We start from the raw sequence: 23,139 nt of genomic DNA on the forward strand, positions 1-23,139 counted from the left end.
GGGCTCCATCTAAGACTCTATAAAATTTTTACTATTAAGTTTATTTTTTTGAAACTTTTACCTCCAAATTGTTCCTATGCCAGATAATCCCTAAAAACCAGAGGTACCATTCTCTCTGAGTACACTAACTAGTTGCATTCTTCTACCCAATAATGTTGACAACACTTTTCAGCATGAAGAATTTAGAACAGCCATTGCCCAAATACCCCTGAAGATGAGAGATTGATCAAATGAGAGGGAGGAGTTGTAACAGAGAAGTTAGGATTTAATAAATGATTATCACTACTGGATCATCATATAGATGTTTTTAATTTCTAGTGTATTAGAGCAGCCAGAAGGAAATACCGGAAATTGTTGAACTGCAACCCAGTAGCCTTGATCTTTGATAATGATTGTGTAACTATATAGCTTTTTACTTGTGACCATGTTATTGTAAAACCTTGTGACTGATAACCCCTTTATCCAGTATACAGTTAGATGAGTAATAAAATAAAGACATGCAGGGGTAAAAAAGGTAGAATGTAGGGTACCTAGAGATAGACAGAAGCTAGGGAAGGGGGAGCAGTTACCTAACATGTACCAAATTGTTAATGAGGTTGAAATTAAGAGTTTGAGAATGGATAGAGGTGGTGGCAGCCCACTCTTGGGATTATAAGAAATAGTAATGTATTGTAGGTAAATTTGATTGAAAGTGGTTGTTTAAAGTCATGTATGTAAATAAGTTATTGCATGAACCACTACAAGTGTAAAAAAATAATAGAAGGGTGTATAGGAAAAACATAGCTATTGCAAACTGTGTACTATTGTTAACAGTGATATTTTAATATTCTTTCATCAACAGTAACAAGTTCACTACACCAACACTATGGGTCAACAATAGGGGAAATAAAAGGTATGGGAGGATTTGGGTTTTATTTTTTATTCTTATATCTGTCTTGGAGTAATGAAAAAGTTCTAAAAGATATTATAGCGATGTATGCACAGCTATGTGATGATACTGTGTTGTCAATGATTGTATACTTTAGATGATTTCTGTGGTGGGTGAATATACCTCAATAAAATTAAAAGAAATAGAATATAAAGTTTCTGATTTTACACTGGAAATGCATAAAATGGTTTAAGAATTATTTTAAATAAATTATCTTATACAAAGTATATTACACTCTTGCATAGTTTAATTTGGTAAGATTGTCAGGGATTTTCATGTAGGACAATATGAAGTTGCCTGACACCCTTCTGAGAAACCCCATTATCCCTCAATGGCGCAGGTTCTTTGGAAGATAACAGACTGTGCTATTTGTATATTTGGGTATTTATTTACACAAATGCTTATTGTGCACTACTGTGTGTCATATAAATATTAACTCATTTAATCTTCATATCAACCCTAATAAGCACAATTATTCCTGTTCATTGTTAAGGAAAATCTGAAGCACAGTGAGTTAAGTATCCTGCTCAAGATCACACAGCCTAGTGAGTGAGAGGCAGAACTGGGACCCAGGCCCAGACAATGGTTCTAGAATACATGCACATAACCGCCACACTAAGCTGTGTTTATAGTGTAGTAACAAAATATGTTCCCAAGTTGAAATCCCTAAGTCTTCATGAAAGAATAAACCATCTTTTCTATCTGTAGATCACATGTTCAAGAGAAATATTGATGTCCATCAATTTCTAACAGTTTTACATTAATGTATTTTTAATTTGGAGGCTGTTTCTTTCAGTGGTCTTAAAATTTACTGGGCAATGTTACTTCCAGTAAAACAGCTACCTTGGTAATGCCAGTAGACTCTGCTAAAACTGACAATGTCTTTCCAACAACATCAAAATGTATTGTGCTGTTGCACAGGCACAGGCAACATAGAAATGAGGTCTCTTTCCACCAGGTTGATTGAGTTCTAGGTTAAACTAACCTCATTAAAATATATTCTTGTGATGGTTAGGTTCATGCGTCAACTTGGCCAGGTGATAGCACCCAGCTGTCTGGTCAAGCAAGCACTGGACTAAACATTGTTGCAAGGATATTTGTGGCTGGTTAATAAACCAACAACAAAGGACATGTCTTCCACAATGAGAGAATGCAGTTGGCTGGATTTAATCTGATTAAGCAGTTGAAGACTCTTAAGTGAGACAGATAGAGGACCTTCACTTCTTCCTCGGCTGACCAGTGAAGAATTTCCTGAGGAGTTCATCAAAGTTGCCAGTTTGTTTCCTGAGGAGTTCATGGAACATCTTCATTGGAGTTGCCAGTTTGCTGACTGCATATGGAATTTGTACTCATGCATACCCACAGTTGTGTGTCACTTTTATAAATCTTATATTCATAGATATCTCTCATTGATTCTGTTTTCCTAGAAAACCCTAACTAAAACAACTTGGAACCAGGGGTGGTTCTTCAGAAACAGAATCTTAAAATGGGCTTTTACAATCCATTTTCTACTCTGATTAGATTCAAGAGCACTAATTACTCTATTTCCAATAATCAAGAGGGCACTGACAGTCTGTGGTATGAGTTGGCAAAGGAGATATGCAAAATAACACTGTTTGAGTCCCCTAATCATACTCTTGCATGAAGCAAGGCTCTGGGTGACAGTGTTTTTGATACCTTCACAGAGTTTTGCAGAATTAAGAGGTACAATGATGTTGGCTGACTGCTCTTAGATGCATTGAATAAAGTTGTAAGAGAAATGGATGAGCTAAAGGCATCAAATTTGAAACTTAAATATCGTATGACAGATATAAAAGTTTCTATGTGTGCCCTGAAAGAAAATCTTATTTCCTGTGCCTGTAGACTTGAGATTTCCAAAAACCAGACACATACTCTCATTGTACAAGTAGCAGATTTACAATGTAAACTAAAATCTCAACTCTCATTGTGTCTGTTGTTAAAGTAAAGGCATTGATTGGAAAAGAATGGGATCCTGAAACTTGAGATGGGGAAATATGGATTGATAACAATAGCAGTGAGGACAATAGAACCCTGGATTCTGCTGAGCCATTTTTGGATTTACCTGTAGAAGGCTGTCCTGAGAAAACAGCTTCCCCACCTCCAGTCTGACCTAAGTAGTTTGTCATCCAACCTCCACCTAAAGAGATTAACCCTCCGGGCCTGCTAATCCTGTAGTCACCTCCCTTGAGGAAGCAGCCCTCACTCCTCTGTCTGGAGAGATTAATCCTGTTTTACACGATGAAAATGCAACAGAATGTCCTGAAGCAAATGGCTTGTGAGATAATTCTGACTCTTTTCATGACCCACCCCCACCACTGGTCTTTGCTTCAAGACCTTTAACTAGACTAATATCCCAAAAAGCACTGAAGGGTGAGGTACAAAGTGTGATCCATGAGGAAGCATGCTATACTCCGAAAGAACTGTATGAGTACTCCAACTTATACAGACAAAAACCAGGGGAATATGTGTGGGAATTGGCATTAAGGGTGTGGGAAAATGGTAGAAGGAATATAAGGTTGAATCAGGCTGAATTTACTGACATGGGCCCACTAAGCAGAGATCCTGCATTCAGTGTTGTAGCTCAAGGGGTTAGAAAGGGTGCTAACAGTGTGCATGGTTGGTTGGCTGAAACATGGATCAAAAGGTGGGTGGCATTACCAGAGGTTGAAATGCCAGAACTGCCCTGGTATAATGTGGAGGAGGGGATTAAAAGGCTTAGAGAGATCAGCATATTAGAGTGGATTTATCATGGAAGACCTGCTCACACACACCTTGAATGTTCAGGGGACCCACCATTTACCAGGACTGTGAGGAATAAATTTGTGAGACTAGCTCCATCATCTCTGAAGAGCTCTGTAGTTGCCCGTCTCTGTAGGTCAGCTATTACTGTAGGAACTGCTGTCACTGAGCTGGAATCCTTAAACACAATGAGGATAATTGGATCCTGAGTCAGCAGAAGCCAAGTGACTGCAGTTAATCACCACAGAAAAGGTGGGCATGGCTCCCATAATGGAAAACAGGCTCAAAGCAGCAATTAAAATAATATGACTCACAGAGACTTATTGGCATTGGCCAGTAGATCATGGAGTACCAAGTAGTAAAATAGATGGGCAATCAACTAAATTCTTGTTTGAACTATATAAGCAGAAGAATTCTAGGTCAAGTGAACAAAAGTCTCCCCTGAATGACAAAAACAGAGAGTCACAGTCCCTTAATCAATTCCCAGACTTAAGACAGTTTACAGATCCAGGGCCCCTTGAATGAAGGGAAGGCCAGGTACCCTTGGGGAAAGAACCTTTTGCACTGCCAAAAATTTATAGTTAATCTTCCTCCCAGCCTTCCCCAGGGGGACCCATGGTTTTTACCAGGGTAACTGTGCATTGGGGAAAAGGAAATGATCAGATATTTCATGGGTTATTAGACACTGGTTCAGAAGTGACATTAATTCCAGAAGGCTCTAAACATCACTCTGGTCCAGCAGGCAGAGTTGAGGTTTATGGAGGTTAGGTGATCAATGGAGTTTTAGCTCAGGTTCATTGCACAGTGGGTCCAGTGTGCCCCTGGATTCATTCTGTGGTTATTTCCCCAGTGCTGGAATGCATAATTGGAATAGACACACTCAGAAACTCACAGAATCCTCACATTGGTTCCCTGACTCATGGAGTGAGGGCTATTATGGTGGTAAAGTCCAAGTGGAAGCCACTAGAACTGTCCCTGCCTAGCAAAATAGTAAACCAGAAGCAATACTGGATTGCTGGAGGGATTGCAGAGATTAATGCCACTCTTAAGTACTTGAAGGATGCAGGGGTGGTGATTCCCATCACATCCCCATTCAGCTCTCCTATTTGGCGTGTGCAGAAAACAGATGGGTCTTGGAGGAGGACAATGGATTATCCTAAGCTTAACCAGGTGGTGACTCCAATTGCACCTGCTATTTCAGATGTGGTATATTTTTTGAGCAAATCAACACATCCCCTGGTACCTGATATGCAGCTATGGATCTGGCTAATGCTTTTTTTCTCAATTGCTGTTAGTAAGGACCACCAGAAACAGTTTGCATTCAGCTGGCAAGGCCAGCAGCATACATTCACTGTGCTACCTCAGGGTTGTATCAACTCTCCAGCCCTATGTCATAATGTCTGCAGGGATCTTGATCATTTCTCCCTCCCACAAGATATCACACTGGTCCATTATATTGATGATATGTTGATTGAACTTACTGAGCATGAAGTAGCAACTACTCTAGATTTGTTGGTAAGATATTTGCATGGCAGAGGTTGGGAGATAAATCCAACAAAAATACAGGGACCGTCCACCTAAGTAAAATTTCTAGGTTTCTGGTGGTGTGGGGCCTGTTGAGATATTGCTGCTAAGGTGAAGGATAAGCTGTTGCATCTGGCCCCTCCTATGACCAAAAAGGAGGCATAATGCTTAGTTGGCCTGTTTGCCTCTTTGGATTTTGAAGACAACATATTCCTCATTTGGGTGTGCTACTCTGGCCCATTAACTGAGTGACCAGAAAATCTTCTAGTTTTGTGTGGGGACCAGAACAAGATGAGGGTCTGTGACAGGTCCAGGATCCTGTGCAAGCTGCTTTGGTGCTTGGACCATATGATCCATCTGACCCAATGGTGCTGGAAGTGTCAGTGGCAAATAGAGTTGCTGTTTGGAGATTTTGGCAGGTTCCTATAGGAGAATTACAATGCAGCCCTTGTGATTTTGGAGTAAAGCCTTACCATCCTCTGCAGATGACTACTCTCCATTTGAGAAACAGCTGTTGGCATGCTACTGGGCCTTAGTAGAGACAGAACACTTAACCATGGGCCACCAATTTACCATGAGATCTAAGTTACTTATCATGAGCTGTGTGTTGTTCAACCCACAAAGCCATAAAGTTGGGTATGCACAGCAGCACTCCATCATAAAATGGAAATGGTGTATACGAGATAGAGCTCAAGTGGGTCTTGAACGCATTAATCAGTTACATGAGGAAGTGGCCCAAATGTCCATGGTCCCCACTACTTCCACCTTACCTTCTCTTTCCCATCTCACATCTATGGCACCTTGGGGTGTTCCTTACAATCAGTTGACTGAGGAAGAGAAAACTTGGGCTTGGTTTGCAAATGGTTCTGCATGATATGCAGGCACCACCTGAAAGTGGACAGCTGCAGCACTGTAGCCCCTTTCTGGGATGCCCCTGAAGGACAGTGGTGAAGGGAAATACTCCCAGTGGGCAGAACTTTGAGAAGTGCACCTGGTTCAATTTTCTTGGAAGGAGAAATGGATATATGCATTTTTATACTGATTCATGGGCTGTTGCTAATGGTTTGGATGGATGGTCATGGACTTGGAAGGAACATGATTGGAAGATTTGTGACAAAGAAGGCTGGGGAAGTGGTATGTGGAGAGACCTTTCTGAGTGGGCAAAAACATGAAGGTGTTTGTGTCCCATGTGACTACTCACCAGAGGGTGACTTCAGCAGAAGATTTTAATAACCAAGTGGATAAAATATCTCATTTGGAGAATACCAATCAGCTCTTTCCCCAGCAACTCCTGTCATTGCCCAATGGGCTCATGAACAAAGTGGTCATGGTGGTAGGGAGGGAGGTTATGCATATTCTCAGGAACATGGACTTCCACTCACTAAGGCTGACGTGGCCACAGCCACTGCTGAGTGCCCAATCTGCCAGCAGCAGAGACTGACACCCAGTCCCTGATATGGCAGCATTCCCCAAGGAGATCAGCCTGCCATCTGGTGGCAGTTTGATTACACTGGTCCACTTCCATCATGGAAGAGGCAGTGAGTTGTTCTTATTGGAATAGACACATACTCTAGATATGGGTTTGCTTTCCCAGCATGAAATGCTTCTGCCAAAACTACCATCCATAGACTTACAGAATGCCTTATCCACCATCATTTTGTTCCAAACAACATTGCTTCTGAACAAGTAGCACTCTTCACAGCAAATGAAGTTAGGGAATGGGCACATGCTCATGGAATTCTCTGGTCTTACCATGTTCTCCATCATCCAGATGCAGCTGGGATGATAGAACAGTGGAATGGACTGTTGAAGTCTCAATTACAGTGCCAACTAGGTGGCAATACCTTGCATCGCTGGGGCAGTGTTCTCCAGGAGGCTGTGTATGCTCTGAATCAGTGTCCACTCTATGATGCTGTTTCTCTCATAGCCAGGATTCATGAGTCCAGGAATAAAGTGGTGGAAACAGGAATGGCACCAGTCACTATCACTCCTAGTGATCCACTAGGTAAATTTTTGCTTCCTGTCCCTGCAAGCTTAAGCTCTGCTGGTCCACAAGACTTTGTTCCAAAAGGAGGAGTGCTTCCACGAGGAAACACAACAATAATCCCATTGAATGGGTCAGTTTGGTCTTCTTATGCCTCTGAATCAACAGGCAAGGAAGGGGATTACTATACTGGCTGGGGTGATTGATTCTATCAAGGGGAAATAACACTGCAACTACACAATGGAAGTAAAGAAGAGCTTTCCTGGAATACAAGAAATTCCCTAGGGTGTCTCTTAGTACTACCATGCCCTGTGATTAAAGTCAATGGAAAACTGCAACAACTCAATCCATGTAGGACTCCCAATGGTCAAAAAACTTCAGGAATGAAGGTTTGGGTCACCCCACCAGGCAAAGAAACATGGCCAGCTGAAGTGCTTGCTGAGGGAAAAGGGAATATGGAATGGGTAATGGAAGAAGGTAGTGATAAATATGAACTAGAGCCATGTGACAAGTAACAGAAATGAGGACTATGATGGCATGAATATTTCCTCCTTTTTATGTTATGAGTATGTTTGTATTTGTCTGTAAAGCAAATATCTTTGCTTTCTTCTCTGTCTTATCCCTTATCATATGGCATAAGCTGAAATTTCATTTTGCTGTATTTAAGCTAAAGGAAATCAATTTTAAGAGTTAATGTCACCCAAGGACTTGCAACCTATTCTGGAGAGATTTAGTGCATTTCCAGTTGTATGCTGCATGGTGAAGTATTGTTAGGTGAAATATATGTCTGTTATTGTTCTCTACCTAGAGATAAAGTATGGTTTTAAGTGATGTGTATAACTGCCAAGTTGACAAGGGGTGGACTGTGATGGTTAGGTCAGGTGTCAACTTAGCCAGGTAATAGTACCCAGCTGTCTGGTCAAGCAAGCACTGGCCTAACCATTGCTGTGAGGATGTTGGTAGCTGGTTAATAAACCAACAGGCTGTTTTATTAAATCATTAGTCAATTGGCTGCTGCTGTGTCTGATGACTCAATGAAGGGCATGTCTTCCCCAATGAGAGAATGAAGTTGGCTGGATTTTATCCAATCAAACATTTGAAGACTTTTAAGTGAGACAGATAGAGGACCTTCACTTCTTCAGCTGACCAGCAAAGTGTTTCCTGAGGAGTTCATCTAAGTTGCCAGTTCATTTCCTGAGGAGTTCATCAAAGTTGTCAGTTTGTTTCCTGAGAAGTTCATGGAAAAATCTTCATTGGAGTTGCCAGTTTGCTGACTGTCCTATGGAATTTGGACTCATGCATACCCACAGTTGCATGAGTCACCTTTATAAATCTTATATCCATAGATATCTCTCACTGATTCTGTTTCCCTGGAGAACACTGACTAATAGAAGTTTCATTATCTAAATATTTATTATTGAATCCCCAATGTCAGGAGGTTGCAAAAGATGGCACAACCTGAAACAGTTTAAGAATAAACTGAGTGAGTTGTGGGGTGTAGAATTTAGTTACTCCTCTAGGACAGCTGGTAAATAGCCAGGAACTGTATGAAACAGACTTTTGGGTGTTTTCAGTGACCAGTCAGGCATTGTACACCAGTCTGGAATGGGTGGAACTGCTTAGATCATAGTGAAGAACTCTCTGTACAGAAAGCCTCAGATATTTGTAACAGGCCTCTGGATGTAGGCAACAGAAAGCTAAGATAGGGCTGACAGACAAAGCAATGAACCTAGTGGGGGGTGACAATTCCCTAATGGGCATAACTTCCCCCAAGGAAAATGTGACATGGTCCAGCTTATGGAAACCAAATTCAGTAAGCCATGCCCCTGGCAAGGACAGAGTCTATGGAGAATTAAGGGCAACTGTGGCACCTCTATACACAGGTGGGGAGCTGCAGGCTGACAAGCACCACCTGTTGGACAGAATAGGAAAAGCACAGAGTCTAGAGGCTCCACAGAAGTCTGACAATTTGCAGGTTCTTATTCTCAGGGAAACTCCGTACCCTCCTTCTGAGAACTGGGCCTCTCTGGACTGGGAAAACCTGATTGGGGTTGACCATATCTGGAGAGACCCTCTAACAAAAAGGTTACATAGACCATGACAAGATCCAGAAAAACAAGAGGCAAAAATTTCTGATCAACTAAATAGAGGCTTTTAAAGGTCTAGAATAAGTTGAACTGAATGCCAAAGGATAGAGAACAAAGCCAACCAACAAGAAAACCCTGAGTAAAAATGAGCTCCAGAATAAACTAATCAAGAATATCAGATACCTACATGGCTTAAAATAATGAGCCCTACTGGTGAACACAAAAATCTGGACCAGCCAAAGGAACAAACAAACAGTTCAACTGAGATAAAGGAACCGAAACACCTAATTAAAGATGTCTAAAGAAACCTCCTAAACCAAATCTATAAGCTGAAGGAAAATGTGGAAAAAGACATGGAGGATATAAAGAAGATACTAGATGACTACAAAGAACAATTTGTAAGCTTGAAAAAACAAATGGCAGAACTTATGGGAATGAAAGACAAAATAGAAGACATGGAAAACACAATGGAGACATACAACAGTAGATTTGAACAGGCAAAAGTAGGGATCAGTGAACTGGAAAAGAGAATATTTGAAATCATACACACAAAAGAACAGATGGGTAAAGAATGGAAAAATACAAGCAGGGAATAGCAGTTTGTATATATGTCGTGTCCCCCAGAAAAAACCATATTCTCTGATGCAATCTTGTGGGGGCAGGTGTATTAGTGTTGATTAAGCTGAAACCTTTGGATTAGGTTGTTTCCATGGAGATGTGACCCACCCAATGGTAGGTGATAACTCTGATTAGATAATTTCCATGGAGGCATTGCCTCATCCATTCAGCATGGGCCTTGATTGGATTGCTAGAGCCCTATATAAAAGCTCAGACAGAAGGTGCTCACTGCTGCAGCTGAGCAACATATTTTGAAGGTGGCTGTTGGAAGATGACACTGAAATTTTGGAGAATGCATTTTGAAACACAACCTTGGAGGAAGCAGATGCCAGCCACATGCCTTCCAAGCTAACAGAAGTTTTTCTGGATGCCAATAGACTTTCTCCAGGGAAGGTTCCTGATTGCTGATATCTTACCTTGGATGCTTTATGGCCTTAAGACTGTAACTGTGTAACCAAATAGGCAACCTTTGTAAAAGCCAATCCATTTCTGGTATTTTGCTTAATGACAGCATTAGCAAACCAGAACACAGCATCTTAAGGAGCTGAATTACAACATGAAGCACACAAATATATATTTGCACTTATGTGTCTTCCAGAAGGAGATGATAAGGGAAAGGGGACAGAAAGAACAATACAAGAAATATCACTGAAAATTTCCCAACTCTTATGAAAGACATAAAATTACAGATTCAAGAAGTATAACATACTCCAAACAGAATAGATCTGAATAGATATACTACAAGATACTTACTGATCAGATTTTCCAATGCCAAAGACAAAGACAGAATTCTGAAAGCAGCAAGAGAAAAGTGATCCATCAGATACAAAGGAAGCATAATAACACTATGTACAGATATCTCCACAGAAACCATGGAGGCAAGAAATCAGTGGTATGATATATTTAAGATCCTGAAAGAGAAAAACTGCCAACCAAGAATTCTATACCCAGGAAAATTGTCCTTCAAAATGAGGGGGAAATTAAAATATTTTCAAACAAACAGACACTGAGAGAGATTGTGTATAAGAGACTGGCACTACAAGAAATACTAAAGGGAGTGCTGCAGGCTAATAGGAAAATGTAGGAGAGAGAGGTTTGGAGAAGAGTGTAGAAATGAAGGCTTTCAGGAAGAGTAAAAGGAGAGAGAGAAAAAATAAGATATGACATACAAAATACAAAAGACAAAATTGTAGAAGAAAGTACTGCCATTACAGTAATAACACTAAATATTAATGGATTAAACTCCTCAATAAAAAGATATAAACTGACAGAATGGATTGAAAAACCAAGACCCATCTATATTGCTGCCTACAAGAAACTCACTTTAGGCACAATGACAAAAATAGGCTGAAAGTGAAAGGTTGGGAGAAGATATATCACATAAACAACAACCAGAAAAAGGCAAGAGTGGTGACATTAATATCAGATGAATTAGACTTCAAATGTAAAACAAAGAGACAAAAAAGGACACCATATATTAATAAAAGGATTAGCTATATCTTTTTAATTAAATTGCCACTTCCACCACAGTTTTCAAGACTGGGATTCAACAATACTTATGTTGGAACTCCCCATCCCTTGTAAACTGTTCTTGTTCACTTGCTCTGTCAGCAGTTTAGCCTGACTCTTTAATCTAGTCCTGAGAAGAAATTAAACATTAAAATGTTAGTTGGATTAACTCATTCACTCCTTATAATGACAGTATGAAGTAGGAAGTGTTATGAAAGATTCACCCCTTTGAAAGAAAGGGTCAACACTTCATCTTTCTCTTAGGAAGATTGTGGGTGGGAATTTGGAGCTCATGTGTCCCAGTGGAGCCAGAGAATCAGGAAAGCAATGTTTGACAGCTGTAGTGATGCACAGTTGGTCTTGAATACATTGGTGCCAGTGGGAAAATTGGGGGCTTTGCAAAAAATACAAAATAAAATAAAATAAAAGTGTTAATTCATCAAGAAAACATAACAATCATAAATATTTATGTACCAAGCCAGAGTGCCCCAAAATACAGGAGGCAAACACTGAGAACACTGAAAGGACACTGGCAATACAAGAAATACTGAAGGGAGTGCTGCAGGCTGATAGGAAAATACAGGAGAAAGAGGTTTGGAGAAGAGTGTAGAAATGAAGACTTTCAGGAAGAGCAAAAGGAGAGAGAAAAAAATAAGCTATGACATACAAAATCCAGAAGACAAAACGGTGGAAGAAAGTACTGCCATTACAGTAATAACACTAAATATTAATGGATTAAACTTCTCAATCAAAAGATATAGACTGCCAGAATGGATGAAAAAACAAGACCCATCTATATTGCTGCCTACAATTTTATTATTGTAGAGTTATCACCTCTACAACAATAGCTGGAGACTTCAATGCATTGTTTTCATCAATGGATAGAACATCTAGACAGAGGATCAATAAGGAAATGGAGATTTTTAATTTTATGATGAATGAACTAGACTTGACAGACATTTATAGAACACTACACCCCATAAAAGCAGGATATTTCTCAAGTGCTCATGGAACATTCTCTAGGATAGACCACATTTGAGTCACAAAGCAAGTCTCAACAAATTTTAAAATATTGATATTATACAAAACACTTCCTCAGATCATAATGTAATGAAGTTGGAAATAAATAACAGGCAGGAGGTCATAAAATTCATGAATATATGGGGGCTAAAAACACACTCTTAAAACAACCAGTGGTAAAAGAAAGAAATTACAAGAGAAATTAGTAAATACCTAGAGGCAAATGACAATGAAAACAACATATCAAAACCTATGCAGGTTGGAGGGCAAGATGGTGGAGTGGTGGGGTGTGGATTTTAGTTACTCCTCTGGGGCACTTGGTAGATAGCCAGGAACTGTATGGACCAGACATCACAAAGGAATTTGAGTTTGGACATACTTCATACAACACTCACAAACATGTGGAGCAGTGAGATCAGCAAAATCTGTAAGTTCTCAAGACCAGAGGGCCCACAACCCTCCCTTCCAGGCACAATCCAGAGGGAGGAGGGGCCATTGGTGCTGGGAACCAGGAGGGAGAACTGAAGTTGCAGCGCTGATTAACAAACTCAGACTGCTGAACAGAAACTCCAATGATAGGTAAACTGAGACCAGACACCAGAGAACCTGGGTGCAGTCAGCCTGGCAAAGAGGAGATAGGGCTAGCAAAAACAGGAAAATAAAAAAAGAAAGAAAAACAGAGACTTTTGGAGCTAGGGGTAAACATAACACAGAGAAGGGCTGGGTTCAAACAGAATCAGGCACATATGCAAACCCAGGGGGCCAGGGCCCTTCTCTGAAAAGCTGGTTTTTCTAGTTTCTTGATTGTTCCTTAATCATCCTCAACTCATTGTTGTTTTGCATCTCAATAGCCCATCAGAACTGCAAGGACTGTAAATAGTCTACACTGGGCCCTTCTTTTAATTTTTTCTTTTTTTAAAATGTTTTCCTCTTTTTTAAAATAACTACTCTATGAAGCCCAGTACAGAAAGCCTCAAAGACTTGCAATTTGGGCCCAGGCAAGAGCAGAGCAAAGATATCTCTGAGAGACAAAGTAGTAAGTCTAGTGGCAGAGAAAACTTGCTAGAGACCATAACTTTCCAAGAAAGTGGGGGTGTGGCCCAGCACCAGTAGCAGGCCTCCTTTGGGGAACTCAGACCTCAGGGGCTGGAATTCAGAAGGCAGCTTCAGTCAGCCATACCCCTGACAGGTCACCAGGGAAAAGAAAGTCTCCATACTTCCTCACATGGGTGGGGGAGCTGCAGGTTGGGAAGCACCACCTGCTGGACAGCATAGGAAAAGTACAGAGTCTATAGGCCTCACAGAAGGGTCTTATTCTCAAGGAAACTCCATACCCTCCTCCTGAGATCTGGGACTCTCTGGACTGGGAATACCTGACTGGGGTTGACCATATCTGAAGAGACTCACACAAAAAAAAGGCTACATAGAGGCAGGACATGAAACAGAAAAATGAGAGGTGAAAAACTCTGATCAACTAAATAGAACCTAAGTTAGAAGCCTAGAATAAGCTGAACTAAGCACCAAACATTAGAGAACAGAGCAACCAACAGGAAAACCCAAGGTAAAAGAGTGAAAATGATCTCCAAAATAAACTAATCAAGAAAGTCAGAAGTCTAGAGAACTCAAGATAATGAGCCATACTAGGAAACATGAAAATATGGACCAGCCAAAGGAACAAACTAATATTTCAACTGAGATACAGGAGTTGAGAGAACTAATGCTAAATCAATTTAACTGAAGGAAGAACTAATTAAAGATGTTCAAACAAATCTCCTAAATGAATTAAAAAATCAAGTAAATGAACGGAGAGGAGATATAGAAAAGAGATGACAAATATAAGGAAGACACTGGATGACCATAAAGAAGTCATAAACTTGAAAAACCAAATGGCAGAACTTATGGGAATGAAGGGCATAATGGAAGAGATGAAAAAGCCAACGGAGGAATACAACAGTAGATTTGAACAGGAAGAAGAAAGGATCAGTGAATTGGAAGACCAGACATTTGAATTCATACATACAAAAGAGCAGATGGTGTAAAGAATGGAAAAATATGAGCAGGGTTTTAGGGAGCTGAGTGATAACATGAAGTGCAAAAATATATCTGTTATGGTTGTCCCAAAGGGATAAGAGAAGGAAAAAGGGGCAGAAAGAATAATAGAAGAAATAATCACTGAAAATTTCACAACTCTTATGAAAGACAGAAAATTAGAGATTCAAGAAGTACAGCACACCCCAAATAGAATAGACCCCAATAGATGTACTCAAAGACATTTACTGATCAGATTGTCCAATGTCAAAGTCAAAGAGAGAATTCTGAAAACAGCAAGAGAAAAGCAATCCATCACCTACAAAGGAAGCTCAATAAGACTATGTACAGATTTCTCTGCAGAAACCATGGAGGCAAGAAGACTGTGGCATGATATATTTAAGATACTGAAAGAGAATAACTGCCAACCAAGAATTCTATATCCAACAAAACTGTCCTTCAAAAATGAGGGAGAGATTAAAATATTTTCAGACAGACACTGAGAGAGTTTTTGAATAAGGGACCAGAAGTACAAGAAATACTAAAGGGAGTGTTACAGGCTGATAGGAAAAGACAGGAGACAGAGGTTGGAGAATATGGTAGAAATTAAGATTATCAGGAAGGGTAAAAAGAAAGAAAGGCAAAAATAAGACATGACATATAAAATCCAAAAGACAAAATGGTAGAAGAAAGTACTGCCCTCAGTAATAGCTAAATGTTAATGTATTAAACTCCCCAATAAAAAGACACAGACTGGCAGAATGGATTAAAAAACAGGACCCATCTATATGCTGTCTACAAGAATCTCACTTTATATGCAAGGAAAAAAATAGGCTGAAAGTGAAAGGTTGGAAAAAGATATTTCATGCTAATAGCAACCAGAAAAAAGTGGGAGTAGCTATATTAATATCAGACATACCAGACTTCAAATGTAAAACAATTAAAAGAGAAAAAGCACTCTACATATTAATAAAAGGGCCAATTCATCAAGAAAACATAAAAATCATAAATATTTATGCACCATGAAAGAGTGTCCCAAAATTCGTGAGGCAAACACTGAGAGCACTGAAAGGAGAAGTAGATGAGTCTGCAGTAATGGTTGGAGACTTCAATACACTGTTCTCATCAATGTATAGAACATCTAGAAAGAGGATCAATAAGAAAACAGAGATGTTTAATTATATGATAAATGAACTATATGTGACAGACATTTATAGAACACTACACCCCACAAAAGCAGGACACATGTTTTTCTAAAGTGCCAATGGAACATTCTCTAGGATAGACCACATGTTGGGTCACAAAGCAAGTCTCAACAAGTTTAAAAATATTGATACTATAAAAAACACTTTCTTGGCTCATAGCAGAATGACGTTGGAAATAAATAACAGGCAGAAGATTATAAAATTCACAAATATATGGAGACTAAACAACACACTCTTAGGAAACCAGTGGGTAAAAGAAGAAATTACAAGAGAAATTGGTAAATACCTCGAGGCAAATGGAAATGAAAACACAAAATATCAAAACTTATGGGATGCCACATAGGTGGTGCTGAGAGGGAAATTTATTGCCCTAAATGCCTATATTAAAAGAGAAGAGAGAGCAAAAATTGAGGAATTAACCGTCCACCTGGAGGAATTAGAGAAAGAACAGCAAACTAACCCCAAAGCAAACATAAGGAAAGAAATAACAAAGATTAGAGAAGAAATAAATGAAACTGAGAACAGGAAAATAATAGAGAGACTCAGCAAAACCAGAAGCTATTTCTTCCAGAAAATCAACAAAATTGATGAACCCCCAGCTAGGGTGGAAAAAAAATGGAGCAGATGCAAATAAATGCAATCACAAATGGGAAAGGAAACATAACTACTGACCCTGCAGAAACAAAGCAGATAATGAGAAAATACTTTGAGCAACTATATGCTAATAAACTAGACAACTTATGAGAAAAGGACAACTTCCTAGAAAAGCATAAACAACCCACATTGACCAGAGAAGAAACAGATGACCACAACAAACCAATCACAAGTAAAGAGATTGAGTCAGTCATCAGAAAGCTCCCAAAAAGGAAAAGCCCAGGACCAGATGGCTTCACATGTGAATTCTACCAAGCATTCAAGAAAGAGTTAATACCAATCCTATTTAAACTCTTCAAAAAATTGAAGAGGAGGGAAAGCTACCCAACACATTCTATGAAGTCAACATCACCGTAATACCAAAATCAAAGATACTACAAAAAAAAGAAAATTATTGACCAATGTCTTCAACAAATATAGATGCAAAAATCCTCAACAAAATACTTGAAATCAAATTAAGCAGCACAATAAAAGAATTATACACCATGACCAGGTGGGGCTTATTCTGGGTATGCAGGCTGGTTCAACATAAGAAAATCAATTAATGTAATACACCATATCAATAAATCAAAGCAGAAGAAACACATGATCAACTCAATTGTTGCAGAAAAGGCATTTGACAAAATTCAACATCCTTTCTTGATGAAAACACTTCAAAGGATAGGAGTAGAAGGGAACTTTCTCAATATGATAAAGACAATACGTGAAAAACCCAGAGCTAACATCATACTCAATGGGAAGAGACTGAAAGCTTTCCCTCTAAGATCAGGAACAAGACAGGGATGCCCACTATAACCATTGTTATTCAACATAGGGCTGGAAGTTCAAGCTAGAGCAATTAGGCAAGAAAAAGAAATAAAACGTGTCAAAATTGGAGAGGAAGAAGTAAAACTTTCACTGTTTGTAGATGACATGATCCTATAGATATAAAATCCAGAAAAAGTACAGCAAAGCTATTAGAGCTAATCAATGAATACAGCAAAATGGCAGGCTACAAGATCAACATGCGAAAATCTGTAGTGTTCTAAACAAAAGTAATGTGCAACAAGAGGTATAAGTTTAAAAATTCCATTTACAATTGCAACCAAAAGAATAAAATACATAGTAATAAATATAACAAAGGCCACAAAAGACCTGTACAAAGAAAACTATAAGAAAATGCTAAAAGAAATTGAACAGAACCTGAAAAAGTGGAAGAACATACCATGTTCATGGATTGGAAGATTAAATATAATTAAGATATAAATTCTACCTAAACTGATTTATAGATTCAATGCAATACCAATTAAAATCCCAACAACTTACTTTGCAGAAATACAAAAAACAATAACCAAATTTATTTGGAAGGGCAATTGTGCCCTGAATAGCCAAAAATATCTTGAGAAAGAGGAACAAAGTGGGAGAACTCACACTACCTGACTTTGAAGCATATTACAAAGATAAAGTGCTCAAAACAGCATGGTAGTGTCATAAGGATAGAGATACAGATCAATGGAATCAAATTGAGTGTTCAGAAATAGACTCTCACATATATGGACAGTTGATCTCTGATAAGGCAGTCAAGCCAAAGCAACTGTGACAGTGTAGCCTCTTCAATAAATGGTGTTTGGAGAACAGATATCCATTTCCAAAGAATGAAAGTGGGCCCCTAGCTCATACCTGTTCAAAAATTAACTCAATGGATCAAATACCTAAACATTATCATAAGACTCGTAGAAGAAAGTGTAGGGCAATTTCTTAAACATCTTGTGATAGGAGGTGGTTTCCTAGACCTTACACCCAAAGTGTGAGCAACAAAAGAACAAATAAACAAATGGGATCTCCTCAAAATCAAACACTTTTTTACATCAAAGGACTTTGTTAGAAAAGTAAAAAGGTAACCTACACAATTGGAGACAAATGTGGAAACCACATATCAGATAAGGTTTTAAAATACCAAATATATAAAGCAATCCTACAATTCCACAACAGAAATACAAACGACCCAATTAAAAATGGGCAAAAGACATGGACACTTTTCTGAAGAGGAAATACAAATGGCTCAAAAACATATGAAAAAATGCCCAGCTTCACTTGCTATTAGGGAAATGCAAATCAAAACCACAAAGAGATATCATTTCACACATACCAGAATGGCTATTATGCAAAAAAAAAAAAAAAAAAAAAAAAAACAGAAAATTACAAGTGCTGGAGAGGATGTGGAGAAAGAGGTACACTTATTCAAAGTTGGTAGGAATGTAGAATGGTGCAACCACTCTGGAAGACAGTGTGGAGGTTCCTCAGGAAGCTAAGTATAGATTGCCATATGACCCAGCTATTCCATTGTTAGGTATGTACTCAAAAGACCTGAAAGTTAAGACACATATGGACATTTATAAACTGAAGTTTATTGCAGCATTATTCACGATGGCCAAGAGATGGAAACAGCCCAAATGTCCATCAATGGACAAGTGGATAAACAAACTGTGGTATATACACATGATGGAATATTAAGCAGTTGTAAGACAGAACAAAGACATGGAACATATAATAACACGGATGAACCTTGAGGACATCATATTGAATGAAGTTAGCCAAAAACAAAAGGAAAAATACTGTATGCTCCCACTAATATTAACTAACATTAATGAGTAAACTTTGAGAGTTAAAACTTGATAACACAGGCTACTAGGAGATAGAAAGTGGGTAGAGATCAGGCATTTGATGCTGAAAGACTATAGAATGTTCAGCAGGATTGATTGTATAGATCCAGAAGTAGCATAATACTGTCTACTTACTTTGTAAGTACACTGAATAAAGAAGTCTGTGAGTAAAGAGGAAAGAGGTGGGCTAGTGGCATGTATGACACCAGAGGTAAAGAAAGATGATAAAGACTGGGAGTGTATAACTTGGGAAAAACTGGATTGGCCAATGACTCCTACTAAAATGTACAAATATAAAAATGTTTTTACCTGTGGGAGAACAAATGAATGTTAACCAAGCAGAGTGTTGTAAAAGGGAAGGTATTTGGGAAAAAAACATAATCAAAGTAAACTGGAGTCTATGGTCAACAGTAACATTGTAGTATGCTTCCATTAAATGTAACAGGCATACCAAAGCTAATTGTGTATGAGAGGGGGATATAAGAGAGGGCTATAGGATTCTTGGTAGAGGTGTTGTTTTCTGTTCTTACTATTATAGTGTATTGTATGACATTTTTATTTTTCTTTTTGTTATCTTTTTTATTATTTGCTAAAAAACTTTTTTGTAGTAATCAATATGTTAAAGTGATGACTGTGGTGATAAATGTACAACTATATGATGACACCATGAACAACTGACTGTACACTGTGGATAATTGTATGGCATGTAAATATATTTCTCTAAAGGTGTAGGAAAAAATATAAATAGGGGTAAAAGTGCTGGAAAAAACATGGAGAGAGGGATGTACCTAGTTACTGTTGATGAGGTAGAATGTTGTAATCTTTCTGGAGATCAGTGTGGTGTTTCCACAAGTATATGGGGTCTTTAAGGTCCTGCAACCTCATTATGGGGTATGTACTTGGAAGATCTGAGAGCAGAGACAGGAATGGACATTTGTACACTGGTGTTTATGGAGGCAGTATTCATGATTTGCAATGGGTGGAGGTGGCCTAAGGTAGATCAACTGAGGAACAGGATGGTGAACTGTGGTGTATGCATACAATGGGATATTGAGCAACTACAAGGTGTGAATCTGTGAGACATGCAAGGAGGTGAATGGATCCTGTAGACAGCATTTTGAGTGAAGTATGTCAGAAACAAAGGCAAACACTATAATTCCTCACCAATATGGGTTATCTACAATGTGCAAATTCAGAATCGAATCCTAGAGCAGAGCAGAGCAGGGAAACAATTATTGTAATAGTCCCCATATTGTAAGCTCTTACATCAGTCAAATCTATTCTGGAATTGTAACTGCTATCCCCAAACTCTGAGATGCTGGTCCCTTTCTGTATTACCTGATTGGTCTCTGGAACATTGGGTATCTGTGTGACATACCTAGAGCTCAGCAGGTATGAATGTCAGTATTAACACATATGGCAACTGTTAAAAAAAAAAACCAAAAAGAAACCAGACTTCAATTAGAGATATGAATGAAACAGATCTGGTTAAGACTAGGGAAAACAGGGCCAAAGGATAAAGGTTTAAATTAACTATGTGTTGAAACTTCAACTTCCATGTGAGACCAAGGGAAGAGATGTTTATTTGGTGCAGGATCTATATTTTCTAAACAATATAAATGCTACAGTCAGTTTGTTTAAACACCACAATTACATGGAACTTTGAATCAGAAGTGAGATATGGTAGGTTTGTATAGGTTAGAGTGAAATAGCAACACATCCCAAGGTAAATTGGATGGAGAATAAAAATATATATGCAGGGGCCACCTGAGGAGCTGGGCAAAAATGCAAAAATGCAAAAGTGTTGGACTTTCTCACCTGGATTGTTACTGATGTTCTCACAAACATTGAGGAATGATGGCTTGGTATGCCAAGCCCCCTATCTTGTGGCCTGCCCTTATGAGGATTGTTGCTGCAAAGGAGAGGATAAACCTGCTTATAATCATGCCTAAGAGGCTCCCCCTGAGTGCCCCTTTCTTGCTTAGATGTGGCCCTCTCTCTCTAGCTAAGCCACCTTGGCAGGTGAACTCACTGCCCTCTCCATGTGAGACCTGTCTCCAGGGATGTAAATTTCCCTGGGAATGCAGGATATGACTCCTTGGGATGAGTCTGAAACAGGCATCCTGGGACTGAGAACACCTTGACCAAAAGGGGGATGTGAGATGAAGTGAAGCTTTGGCGGTTGAGTGATTTCAAATGGAGTCAAGAGGTCACTCTGATGGACATGCTTACACACTATATAGATAAGCCTCTTTAGATTTTAATGTATTGGAATAGCTAGAAGTAAATATCTGAAACAATCAAACTCCAGTCCAGTGGCCTTGACTCTTGAAAATGATTTTATGACAATGTAGCTTACAAGGGGTGACTGTGATTGTGAAAATCTTGTGGATTGCACTCCTCTTATCCAGTGTATGGATGGATGAGTAGGAAAATGGGGACAAAAACTAAATGAAAAATAGGATGCGATTGGGGGGATGACTTGGGTGTTCTTTTTTACTTCTATTTTTATTTTTATTCTGATTCTTTCTCGGGTAAGGGAAATGTTAAAAAAATAGATTGGCATAATAAATGCATAACTATATGATGGTACTGTGAACCCTTGATTGTACATCATGAATGATTGTATGGTATGTGAATACATCTCAAAAAAACTGAATTTAATTAAAAGCAAACTTATGGGATGCAGCAAAGAAAATATAGAAATTTATTGCCCTAAATGCCTATATTAAAAGAGAAGAGAGATCAAAAATTGTGGAATTAACTCTTCACCTGCAGGAACTAAAGGAAGAACCACAAACTAACCCCTAGGCAAACAAGAAGGAAAGAAATAAAGATTAGAGCAGAAATCAATGAAATTGAGAACAGGAAAACAATAGAGAGACTCAACAAAACCAGAAGTTGGTAGTTTGAGAAAATCAAAATTGATGGATCCTTAGATAGGCTAATGAGAGAAAGAGAAAGAGAAAGAAAGAGAGAGAATGCAAATAAATACAATAAGAAATGGGAAAGGAGACATAACTACTGATCCCAAAGAAATAAAGGAGATAATGAGAAGATACTATAAGCAACTAAATGCTAATAAACTAGACAACTAAGATGAAAGGGACAACTTTCTAGAAAAATATGAACAACCAACACTGAATCCAAAAGAAATAAATGATCTCAAAAAAACAAACAAAAGTAAGGAGATTGATCAGTTTTCAAAAAGCTACCAAAAAAGAGAGAGGGGCTAAAATGGTGGCATAGAGAGGAGTGGAAGCTAGTTACTCCCCCTGGAACAACTAATAAACAACCAGGAACAAGTGGTAAATAAACTGTAATAACTGTAGAGGGACAAATGTGACTGTCCACTCATCCTCAATTGGTAGGAATGCCCAAGAGGAGAGCATAAAATCTGTGAGTAAAAATTGTGGATCCAAGCTGGGAGCCCTCTCCCAACATGGCCCAGGCTGCAAAGCCTCATGCTGCTAGAGAGCAGCTCTCTCTAAGCAAGTGAATACAGCTCAGATGAGCTCTGACTGGGGTTTTAATTAGCAAACATGGACTGCTTGATACAAGCTACAAATCCTCAACAAGCAGAAAGAGGCTTTGGGTGATGACTGACCTTGGAGAGTCAGAGGGTGGCCAAAGACTGGCCCTAAAGGGGATTTCTGTCCCTGTTTCACCTCACTGGAGAAAGCCTCAGCCATTTTCAATTCCCAGTGCTCTGACCCAGACAAGGGTGGAGATAGCACAGGCAGGGAGAGACCATTCAAATGCTAATGACCTCTCCATAGGGGGTCTATCTTCCCTAAGAGGAAAGATGTGGGCCCCAGCTCTACTACACAACTTCCATTCAGAACAAGACACCAGAGCCTGGGGGAAAATATCCTCAGGTCACACCTCCTTACACAACTCTGGAATTACAGGCTGACCAGCACCACTTGCTGGGGAGAAAAGCACAGTGACTTGAGGCATCACAGGATGTACCAATTTTCTAAGACACACTCTCATGGAAACTGGATACTTAATATTTCTTCCTTCTGGAACCTGAGCATGTTTTGATCTGGTAAAACCTGATTGGGGTAACCAAGGAAACCATGACTAGACAATGGAAAATGGCAACCTACACTAAGAAAAATGAAGTTATGGTCCAGTCAAAGGAACAAACTTACACTTCAACTGAGATACAGGAATT

Source organism: Choloepus didactylus, chromosome 2 (genome assembly GCF_015220235.1).
Source record: "Choloepus didactylus isolate mChoDid1 chromosome 2, mChoDid1.pri, whole genome shotgun sequence".
In the NCBI taxonomy this organism is placed as follows: Eukaryota; Metazoa; Chordata; class Mammalia; order Pilosa; family Megalonychidae; genus Choloepus; species Choloepus didactylus.